Genomic DNA, 12,624 nt, shown 5'->3' with positions numbered 1-12,624 from the left:
CTTTCCTTCTCTATACAAATGTATGTGGTTGCACAAGAACTCTGAAAACCATAACGTTTTTGCATATGAGGTATAATGTGGTTTGATTTTTTTGTTAATTTTCTTCTTGAGTTTTTTTTCTTTTTAACCTATGGATGGTGTTCACATATTTGACATATTTTTCATTCAATGATCCCCCATCACTAGGCATTATAAGCTCCCCACTTCAATACAAATGGTAATATTGTCAATTGGAGGCATCAAATGAGCAAAGTCGCATGTATGTGCAGCCAAAGGAGTGATTAGCAACTCCTTGAGCTGAGATTTATACTTCAAAGATCAATGGTGGGCTCAAATATTAGTGCTAATAAGAGTTAATTATAAAAAAACAACTCTCTATTTTGTGTGCAGAGAGAATGACTAGCTTTGGAGGGTTTGGATTTGGCCTTTAAATGAAAGGGCTTTCTTCAAATGATGATGTAAAGGTGTTTTGCCACACCTTAATTAATTATTGGAACCATCAATCATCATTATTACCCTCAGTCGACTAAGAATTTGATTGATACTGCTTTTGGGCACGAGAATTCATATGTACCTTGCTTGACTAGAGCTCCTCTCACCCCCAAGAGGAATTGGAGTGATTCGATGCGTAGCAAGAAAATGACTGATTTCCCTCCTTTTTTGCAGCTTATTGATGATGGGCCAAAATCCAAAGCAGCTGCATGAATCCGATGTTGCTAAGCTAGAGTTATCTCAAAGACTCAAGAGCAATCCTCTCGTGCTTGTGGAGATCCTTGTGATGCAATGGAGTTATGTGATTGTCTTGAAGAATGCATCCACTACCATTCGGGCTATATACCAAACTCTACCTAGATAATTTGGTGTGGGATTGATGGTTTGTTGTGGATCATATGTGAGAAATCATGACGTAGGGACTCTCAACTTGTTGCCAATCCTCATCCCGATGGATAAATCTGGCCCTAGAAGGCTACTCTAAACATCAAGGCTGGTGTGCGATGAGGGTGTCAAAAAACTAACCCTTCATCTTGGGTTCCTGGAAATGTGCATGGAAGCACTGGCGTGCTCAAGTAAGCTCAATATTACATATCGCCTTCACCATATGCTCCTTGAAATGTGCTTGGAAGCACTATCGCTCAAGGCAGCTCAAGGTTACATGTGCCCATGTCACTCTAGCGTGTGCTCGTGAGAACCATGGTGAAGCGTGGACCAATGAAAGTGACAACAAGGTAGACATAGGATGAGACAAAATCCATAGGAACATCTCCATAGGATGCCCTATGTATATGAAGCTCAATCTGGATGTGAAGTGGTGGGAGGTGTTAATGACCATTACCTTAGTTTTACCAGCATTAAATAATGCAATCCCACTGAGAGTGCAAAAGTCATATAAGGCATTCAAATGTGCTTGAAGCTCCTTGGCTAAAATCTAAAGGAAAAAATAGAGCAATGTGTTACCCATCTACAGTTACCATAAGAAGGGTGTAGCATCAATTTCATACACATCATTCTCATGTGCATCTCCACGTTCTTCTTAAAGAATTTTTAAATCATATCAATCCATGTAGTGGTCTTGTTATTCACCTCCTAAACATAAAGTAACATATCTAACATGAAGAGAAATCTAACATAAAGCAACATATCTAACATGAAGAGAAATTAAAGAGCTTCAAATATTTCTTCGTCATCTTCTTAGATAAGACCTTGCTTGTTCTTATCTTCTCTATATAACATCATGCAAGGACGGTTTTTTGCTCAAGAAACTTGGTTGCCATAGTTCTTCCACATAATAAGCACATTTCGTCTTTATGCCTTCGCTATGTGCTTGATGAATAGCAAGAATGTAGAAAGAAAACCTTTCCTTTCATGCCTTTGAGGGATTTCAAGCATACCACATATTTCTATACATAAGCATAGTTGCACAAAATAAAGATCAAAGATAATAATACATATAACAGTTGTCCTGAGTATCGTCTAGTTTCAAAGAATTATTCACTTAATACCATATCTACCCTAGGACTTGGATCCTTTCTAGACAAAGCATATTTCTTTAATGCTTTTGTTTCTCTTCTTGTATTATTACATAAGCGTAGTGTGCAAGTAAAAAGAATACTTGGGGACCCATGGACCAAAAACGTTTTGTCGCACCTAAATTTTAAAATTTTATCTTTTGTATTGTGTGCTTTATCCAACAAGGCATACATCTCAACTTTTTGTCACACAAGTTTTAAAATTTTCTAATGTGTGCTTTGTGATTTATCCACAAGGGGCATACATCTCCAACTTTTAATGATTGGAGTACATAAGAGTATCAAATTGCAAATTTGTAAGTCGACATGAAAAAGAGAGCTAGTAAGCATGGTGATAGCAATTGCCATTTGTAGAACTACATATAGGGCGGGGACAATGACAATTATAGACTACTAGACCCCCAACCCGTCCTCCGTACATGGAGGAATCTATACCATGGAGGCAGGCCTTAATTTGTAGCCCATCGAGCACTTGTGTTGCTATTGCAAGCATCATTCATTTGATATGCATGTCCACCAAGGCATTGCCCAACAACCTTTGATAGACAATTGCATTAGGAATTTGTTTGTCCTTGTCACTTGCTCCATATGCCTAAGATGCAAGTGAAGTTGACCATGTCTAGATGAAGGCCCTCAAATTGTATAACCATAAAAAAAATAGCTCACTTTTCCTTGACCTCCTCGTATTGGGTACATTGTGTAAATAGTGCAGACCAAGCACTACATCAAGTGGGTAGACCCATCTACAAAGGGATAAAAGTACACATGTTATCTACTAATAGCAGCCACTAAAATGAGTACAAACATGCAGGTTTGAGCCGACTTGTCTACCATGAGAAAAAATGTGCACATGTGTATACACAGGAAGAAAACACACACACACACACACACACACACACACACACACACACACTATGTCAGCTTTGGTCCAAAAAAATATTTGTTTTGGATCTCATCAGTTTTCCCCATAGCATGCCATTTTACAAAATCCAATCCGTTGCCAAACATGGTATTATTTCCAGACCATATTTTACACCTACTGCATTCCAAGAGAGACAACATTCAAGCACTGCAATCTCAACTTACATATCCATCAAAGAAATGCCAACCATAATTTTTTTTCCAAGCAACCTCTATATAGCAATCTCGTCATGCATTGCCCTTTGTCAATTGCTTCTATGCTTCCACATACTTTCAACATGCACTGCACCTACATACATATCCATGAGCATAGCACCTGCATGCATATCCATGAGCATCGCACACCTGCATACATATCCATGTGAAAGCATTGGAGAGCACAAAATCATCCCCCATCAACCCTTGCCTACATGTCCACCTTGGTCCTCTTAGGCATAAACTGCAGTTAATGCACTCCAAGAGATGTCTCGAGAAGGGAGTTTCCCAGGCTCTTGTTATTGTTTTGCAAGTGCACCACACTTGGCATACATATGCATTGAAAGTTTAAATTGTTTCATTGGCCATGCTAGGCATATATAGTAATTAGTGGAACTCAAGCTATTGCAAGAGCATTAAATTTGCCATACATATCAATCTTAAGATATCCCAAAAGTCCCTTTGTACATACATGAGCACATTCGAGTATAATGGCACTTGGCATACTGTACATTAGAGTACGGCACCTACATACATATCCATGAGCATAGCACCTACATACATATCCGTGAGCATCACACCTGCATACATATCAATGTGAAAGCATTGCAGAGCACAATATCATCCCCCAACAACCCTTGCCTACTTTTCCACCTTGGTCCTCTTAGGCATAAACTGCAGTTAATGCACTCCAAGAGACGTCTTGAGAAGGGAGTTCCCAAGCTCTTGTTATTCTTTTGCAAGTGCACCACACTTGGCATACATATGGATTGAAAGTTTGATGTGTTTCATTGGCCCCATGCTAGGCATATACTGTAATTAGTGGAACTCAAGCTATTGCAAGAGCATTAAATTTGGCATACATATCCATCTTAAGATGTCCCAAAAGTCCCTTTTGTACATACATGAGCACATTCCAGTAGAATACATCCTTGCTCATACATATCAAGCAAAAGAGTTAAAAGCATTCCAACCTTGCTTTTTTTATGAGTACACACCAAAAGAAGCTCTTATGCATGTTAAGCAAATACACATTTGCAAAGATTTAAACCTCTCTCTCCCTCTCTTTCTCTCTCTCTCTCTCACATACACACAGATTAAAATCTCTCTCACAGCACATATAAATCAAATCTCTCTCTCTTTCTCTCTTCACATGGACACACACTTGCAACTCGCATTGAACACACACACACAATCACGTACATTAAAATGTTTCTCTCTCTCTCTCTCTCTCTCTCTCTCTCTCTCTCTCTTCACACACACAATCTTGGATATACACAAAATCTACATTAAACACAAACATACACATTATAATAATTTTTTAACCCTCTAAGCAAAGTAACATCTGAACATGTGTCAATCTACATGAATGAGTTGATGATGTCCCTGTAGGATGCTACGAAAGGCGCGTGCGTCCAGTTGATCTTCATCCGACCGCCCTATGTTGCCCAACTATCGCCATCCCAGATCGTACTGTACATGTTCATCGATAAGTTGTGCAGGTAAGGCACTCCTGTCTCTGCCTCTATGTTGGGAAAAACCCTAATGGGTGTATCGTCCACAAAAATCTGTGCCACCACATCATCCACACCAACAATCCAAAAACAAAAACAAAAGCCTCAAATTTTTTTAATTTTCACCGACCAAACCCAGCTTTTAAAAAAGGAAAAAAACCCAACTTTAATATTGAAAAAAAAAGTAAACTCGACTTTAATATTTTAAGAAAAAGTAAGTGTTTTAAGAGATCTAAAAAACCATATAATTTGGGTTTTTGCCTTTGTTTCCCTCCACTATTAAATAGTTAAATAAACACAATACTAATCACATTAATTGTATGATTAGCTTTATAATGCATGAAAAAAACACAGGCACTTTACTTGCTAAGCTTTCACCCACCGTGTTAAGCAAATACACCTTTGCAAAGATTTAAACCTCTCTTTCTCCCTCTCTTTCTCTCTCTCTCTCTCTCTCTCTCTCTCTCTTAGATTAAAATCTCTCTCTCTCTCTCTCTCTCTCTCTCTCTCTCTCTCTTAGAGTAAAATCTCTTCTCACAGCACACATAAATCAAATCTCTCTCTCTTTCTCTCTTCACACACGCACACACACTTGCAACTCGATTACACACACACACACATACACAAAATCACGCACATTAAAATGTTTCTCTCTCTCTCTCTCTCTCTCTCTCTCTCTCTCTCTCTCTCTCTTCACACACAATCTCGGATATACATTAAACACAAACATACACATTACAGTTATTTTTTAAGCCTCTAAGCAAAATCACATCTAAACATGTGCCAATCTATATGAATGAGTTGCTGAAGTCCCTATAGGATGCTAAACCTCAATTTTTTAAATATATTTTCGTCAACCAAACCCAACTTGTAAAAAAGACTCGGCTTGAATATTGAAAAAAAAAAGTAAATGTTTTAAGAGATTTAAAAAAACCATATAATTTGGGTTTTTGCCTTTATTTCCCTCCACTATTAAATAGTTAAATACTAATCGCATTAACTGTATCATTAACTTTCTAATGCACGAAATAAACACAGTCACTTTTTTAATAGTTAAATAAACACAGTACTAATCGCATTAACTGTATGATTAGCTTAATAATGCACGAAATAAAGAGAGTCTTTGTACCTGCTAAGCTCTCACCTGCTGAAGTCTCTGCTGATTTTTCTGTTGCCATGACCTACAATGGCAACCTCTCAGAACTGTTTTTGCAGCCCTACACTGAGGACCATCTCAACACTACAGAGCTTTCCCTGCCTGACACGTGTGACCTAACTAGGCTCAAGAGCCTCACCTTACACCTGTGACTCACCTTCACAAAACCAGCCTGGGCTGCTGACCAGCCCTACGATTGACACGTGGAGCCTTATCTCCACCAGCCCGTCCAACCGGCCGTCACCTCCCTGCCTTCGTCGGCAAACCTCCCCGATAATCCATCTCACGGCCGTCTTCCGTCGTGCAGCCACTGTCACCTCCCAATCATCTCCTCTCCTCCCATGTCACCTCCGGCCTCACGCCTCCTCACACCAGTTCCCGACACCATCGCTTCCACCTCCTGCTCCTTACCTCATCCCATCTCACACCTTCGACCTTCGTCACCTTCCACATCTCCGCCTCCTACGACACCTCCACCTCCCAGAGCCGTTAGCTCACGGTGACGTCTCAGACCACATCGCTTCCACCTCTTCTCCATCCCAGCCAGTCGTCCTACCTCCATCAAGTCTGCCTCACGGCGGTGACTGTCCACGTGGAGCCTTATCTCAACCTCCTCGCGTCCGTGGGCGGCAGACCTCCGACGGTCCACCTCACGATCGTCACTTCCCATCTCCCGCACCGTCACCTCCCACCTCACAACAGCGTACACCCCTCCCCATCACGACAGCGTCGTCGCCTCAATAGGAGCCTCCTCGCCTTTCCGGGCACCACCGGAGGGTTGTTATTGAGTATAAAGCTCCTATTGTGTGCTATAGGGGAAGGAGTAGAGACTGCAATGGAGAGCAGGCGAGTCAAGAGGGGCCAAGGCAAGGAGCAATCGAAGGGATAGGGGAAGCAAGCACTTAAGAGAGAAAACATAGCAGAGGAAGTGATTTAGAGCAAGTTTTGGGGAAAAGGCTATCTGGGATCTTAAAGATCCTTGTCACATGGCAGATGGATAGCATTCATCAAAAATCACGATACCTTTTTCCTTTTTTCGGCCGTCGGATAAAGTAAACTAGGGCGAGTAAAGTAAACTACAAAAAATTCATAGTCTACTTCCTAATTTACTTTGTAGTTTACTAAACGAACGTAGTTTACTTGGCACTTCTTAGTTTATTTCTTAATTTACATCATGGGATGAGAGTGAATTTGGGTTTGGGACTTAGAAAAATTTGGAGCAAGATGTTATGTGCAAAAGTGGATTTAAACTCAAGACAGATTACCATATTAAAAACATCTTACCACTACACTATACCTTCAAGCCACAAAACCATGTGGTTTCAAGCCATTATATTTATGTTTTTCACTCCTAGTTTACTTACCCTAGTTTACTTTATTCGATGATCAAAAAAAAGACATCGCGATTTTGATCAATGCCATCCATTGATACCATTTGACAGGGGTCTTTAAGACCCCGTAGGGGATAGTGCTCAGGGTGGGGAAGTGTGTGGTGGAAGAAAAAGATTTATGAAGACCACGACGGCTGACATGTATGGCATCCGACTGAGAGGGAGGGCGAAGGATTGCATCTGTGTACGAGCGTGGGGAGATGTGCAAGAAGAAAAGATGGATTCAAACTTGGCTAACAACTCACTCTCCTCCAGCCAAACTTTGCCATGGGGCAGCTCCAAAGACAATCCCATTTATATATTAAATAGAAGAGAGTGAGGGGAAGAGTTATAGGCTAGACCAAGTATAGCCCTACCATATTGGAGAGGAGAGAGAGAGGAGTGACATTGGAGAAAGAAAGAAATAAAGAGAAAAGAAACACTTATTAATTTTGTGAAGCCAAAATGACCTACAAGACACAATAGATATCATAAAAAACATAACAGCCTTGAGGTGAACTTATGGTCTAGAAAAAGGAAAAAAATATCCTACTATAGATCTACAATGCCAAGCATTAAGAACATTCATCTAGGTGTGGCTTATATATTGGCTTGGACTTACAAAAACTTCAATGAGAGCACTTCTCTCAAATAGACTTCATTTTGAGCTACTTTGAACTTTGGCCAAATCTAAATTCTTTTGCTTGTTGTTGAGTTGCATTGGGGTTGATTCCTCTACAATCCATATCTTTAATTTCTCTGTACTCCATATCTTTGTGCCTTCAAGTTTGTTTGACTTTAATTTTATTAAGTTTGATATGATACAGAAGTACTACACATGATTAACTTATAGTGAAACTTTGGCAAACACTAGCTCCAAGTTGATCATTCGCAGGGCTTCACAAAGTTGAATGTCGAAGTACCCTTCCTCATCCCCATCCATCTACCATCTCAGGGGTAAACCACACCTTTGACTGCCTCAATTCATTTTCCTTAACTTTTTACTTTCAAATCTTCTTTGACCACTATCTTGATGCTAATAATGGTCCCATGTAAGTATTGCTTCATTTTCACCTTTGCAACAGTAACTTCTTTTCGTGAGGTCCCGATTTTCAGATTTGGATTGGTTTTTTAAGTTGAGAGTTGATCCTCTACTTCATAGAGCAACACCTTAAGTGAGGCACTCTCTTCTCCTAATTTGTTTGGGTCATTTGAATAGGTAAATGGACCACTTGTTTTTTCAAGTGATTGGAGACATTCTTGGTAACCCAAAGCACCCACAAGGACATGTTGAAACAAAAGTGTGTGAACACACTCATAACTATTGTAGATAAAGGTACATTTTATCTTATCTAGCTTGGTGGATTTGCAACAAAAGTGATCAATTTTCGGTGTCTGGTTCAAGCACCTCTTGAAAGGATCTTCTAGGGTAGAGCCATGTGAGCTGTGAGTGGGACAACTAGGCAAACTGATATGCATGCTGGGAAGGCTAGAATTCCAAAAAGATTGGTGAGCTGAGTTGGGATGACTGGGCTGGAGCGACAAACTATGTCGGGTTACACAGTGTAGGTCGGAGAGCTGAGATGCATACCCCTGAGCGTAGGGTGGGGAAGGGGGTAGGTAAAACTGTGTGTGTGTGTGTGTGTGTGTGTGTGTGTGTGTGTGTGTGTGTGTGTGTGTGTGTGTGTGTGTGAGAGAGAGAGAGAGAGAGAGAGAGAGAGAGAGAGAGAGAGAATCAGAGGACTATGGTGAAAAGAAGTAGTAGGAGAAAGAGGGCACCCAAGAGAGAGCGGTAGAGAGCATGCCTAATAGTAGCAGAGGGAGGTTATCCACAAGAGAGAGCCAAGAGAAAGTGTATCATGTAGTCATCTATATATATATATATGAATGAGTGCACATAGCATAAGCAAAGAAGCAGTAGAGTGTGCTGAGCAGAGAGTGCAAGAGAGAGAGAGAGATATGAAGCAACTATGCTAAATGTACTGAAGTGATACAGTCCCAAGAAAGACACATGAATAGTCACATAAGTGAGGGAGCAAAAGCCAGAAACGTCTAGGTAATGAAGAATGCTCAAGCATAGCACGGGCCATCTCCATAATGGTCCTATTCTTCCTCTCTGCAACTCCATTCTGTGATGGAGTATATGATGTAGTAAGCTGTCTCCGAATGCCATGAGCCTTGCAATATTGCTGAATTTCATGGGATGTAAACTCACCCCCTCTTCGGTCGTCCTGAGAACCTTGACCAAGGAACTAGTCTCTTTTTCCACCTCAACTCTCCGATCACAAAAGTGCTGAAAAGCTTCATCCTTAAACTTCATAAAGAAGACCCAAGTATATCTGGAGAAGTTAAGGCCACCATCACGAGCATGTACAACACCTTATTCAAAGATGTGGTACTCATAGGACCACATAAGTTTACATGAACAAGAGCAAGTGATGTCGAAGATCTGTGTGTCACCTCCTTCGAAAAGGCAGCCCGTTGTTGCTCCCTTGTTAACAAGAGGAATAAACAAAGATACAGCCTTGATGATGGTCGGTAAACCCTCAACCAACCCATCCTTCGAAGCTCGTTGTAGAAGCTAATAGCTCAAATGGCCAAACTAGCAAATAGCAAGCTCGTCCCGGAGATCTTTCATCTTTGAGATGAAAGCAAATAAACTTGACGGAAAGGCAGAAACTAACAAGTTCATAAGCTGCTTTCCCAAAGCCAAAATCCGTCCCAGAGACTTAATCTCATAAAGATCTACAAATGCCTTCGAAACTCCATGTGCAATGTCTACTATACGCACATGAGAGAGAACAAAATCCTGACAATTCACCACAATCAAAAAAGAGAAAACACGACAATCATTTGCTTGCAAATATCAATATGTGCCTGAGTCACACCACCGGAAGTAAGGGTGGGAGGGGTGGCATTGGCAGGTGTAACAAGCCAATCCAAGAGATCCACGCCACGCAAGGCTGACTTCACCTTCACCTTCCACAAGGGTGTAGTTGGAGCCATCCAACTTTGCAGACTCAGAGAACATATAAAGTGTAGTCGGGGCAGCCATCACAAGAGATTAGGCTCAATCTGAGAAAAAATGCACAATCTCAAAAGGAGTGTCCACCACAGGTACCAGAAGCCACCAATCCTCAACTTAGAACACCAAAAACTACAAGAGCTGCCTGTAGGGAAAAAAACGGAGCAAGATAGATGTTGGGGCCCTGAAAAGGAGCAGTCGCGACAAGTGAAAAGGGGGGATCTCAGAGATCAAACTAGTGAGGGAACACCTGTATACATCTATCTATCTTAAGCTCTAGAAACTTTGCCAATCCAATAATAATTCAAAGGTTAATTCTCACCATTGTGCTAGTTAACAATTTGACTAATGTAATCACCCTCGTAGTCAACTTTTGATTTTTATGGACATATAAATATATCAATTTGACTACAACGTAATCAAATTTGACTACAATTTGACTACAACGTAATCACCCTCACATGCAATGTTTGATTCTTATGGATAGGTAAGTACATCAATTTTTTATTTTGATAGATTTAATTAAAAAATTCATTAAATTTACCTTTCCAAGCACATTATTTATCAAAATAAGGTACGAAATAATAAATGAAGAGTTGTTCACACAACTTTGAGCAAAAGAAGAACATGATTCAAAAAGAGCAACCCTTAATGGTCAAACACTTACTCATTGTCCCTAGGTGTCATTGAGAGTCAAAGATCATATTGATATTGACAAAAGAAGAACAAGCGTTAGCAATTTTCTTTTCATAGTATGCTAACTACAATAAACTAAAAGATAAAAATAAAAGTTCTTCCTTCCTCATTTTTTTCCTAAATCTAGTTTACAATGCCAAGGGGTGCATATACAATAGAACAAGAAAAAAATATAACTAGTGTAAACCACTAAATGAACTTATTAGCTATAAATAGTGTTTGTTAAGGTAAACAAATTATACAAACCATTATAATGGTTCACAATTAATCGAAGACCACAAGTCCAAGTGCTTTTCAATTCATATATAAGAACCTAATGTAAAAGAATTGGTGCACGTCCTCTTCAAATTTTATAAAATCGGAGCATGAGTTCTTTCCTAAATAAAGAGCATGAGCTCTTTTATTAAGGAGAAATTTGATAACAATTATACACAATCATTTGAAACAATAAACCATTGAATGAAATATTCCAAAAACTACATATCTTTGTCTGTCTTAAATAATCACAATCACAAGTTTTTAACCATTTTAACATTCAAAGAGAATACTCGTGTATTAAGTGATATGCACATGCCATGGGTACCTCACCATGTACATTATGTTAGCTACCAACATGACTACATTTGCCTGAGGAAGAATACGCTTTGATAAATAGTTGTATTGAACTTAAGGTCGTTTAGTCAAAAGTTGTACAAAGACGAAGAATAGACTATGTGATGAACTTAAGGTGGTTTAGTCAAAAGTTTTACAAAAAAGAAGAATAGACTCTATGTTGAACTTAAGGTGGTTTAGTCAAAACTTGTACAAACAAAGAGAGAAACTTGGACCCATGCTGGATTTAAAGTATGGCATTGCTTGCAATATGCAAGCACGACAGAGGAGAGACCCTACAACATAAAGCATGCGCTGAGATGAGCATTACCATATCCATCCACGTGGCTAGCAATGTCACTAATTTGTTATCTCACTTCTCTCCACTCTTTTAACAAGTTTTCTTTGCATCTCTCATAGATGTGCCACCTTTAATACTTGGTTTTGCCAATTGCCGCTTGTTTTCATTCACTCCCATCCACCCAAACCCTTTCAATTGATAAGCATGCTTTTACTAGGGAGGATGATCACATTATGCCAAGGGTGTGAATCTAATGTCTAATGTGGATGGGGTGTTAGCTCCTTCGCCGCCATCTCAATCTTACTCCAGTCACACCCATCATAGCTAATAATACTTCTTGCAAGAAAATACATTGTGCTATATATGTATAATAAACTCTTAAAAAACATGACCTTTCACAACTCAAATTACACAAAAACAAGAATAGAGAATGACACCATATTACACACGAGGATATAATAGAGGGCTATGTGTCCTAGCTAGGCGCCCAACATCCACATACTCTTCTGAAGGGAGATTTGATGATTAATGAATGCTCTTATTTAGACAAGTGATGATATTCTAACAAATGCAATACACAGTAAGGCATACAAATGGTGAGTAAAAAGCCTAGGGTATGACTTTGTTCAGCACGTATAAAACATGTTCAATCTTCGTAATCCTCCATAATTATTGTGTAGAAGATATATAACCAAGTCAATATGACTTCATTCCTCAACAATCAATAGTGTTATTGATGATAAACTTGGAATCACATCTCAATTTTGAGCCCATTTGAAACCATATGTGCACCCGTTTGGACTAGCCCAAGAGTAAAGTCTACCATTC

The sequence above is a fragment of the Cibotium barometz genome, chromosome 22 (assembly GCF_041138505.1).
Source record: "Cibotium barometz isolate CiBa-2024 chromosome 22, ASM4113850v1, whole genome shotgun sequence".
Taxonomy (NCBI): domain Eukaryota; kingdom Viridiplantae; phylum Streptophyta; class Polypodiopsida; order Cyatheales; family Cibotiaceae; genus Cibotium; species Cibotium barometz.
Note: the sequence above shows the minus strand (reverse complement) of the source record.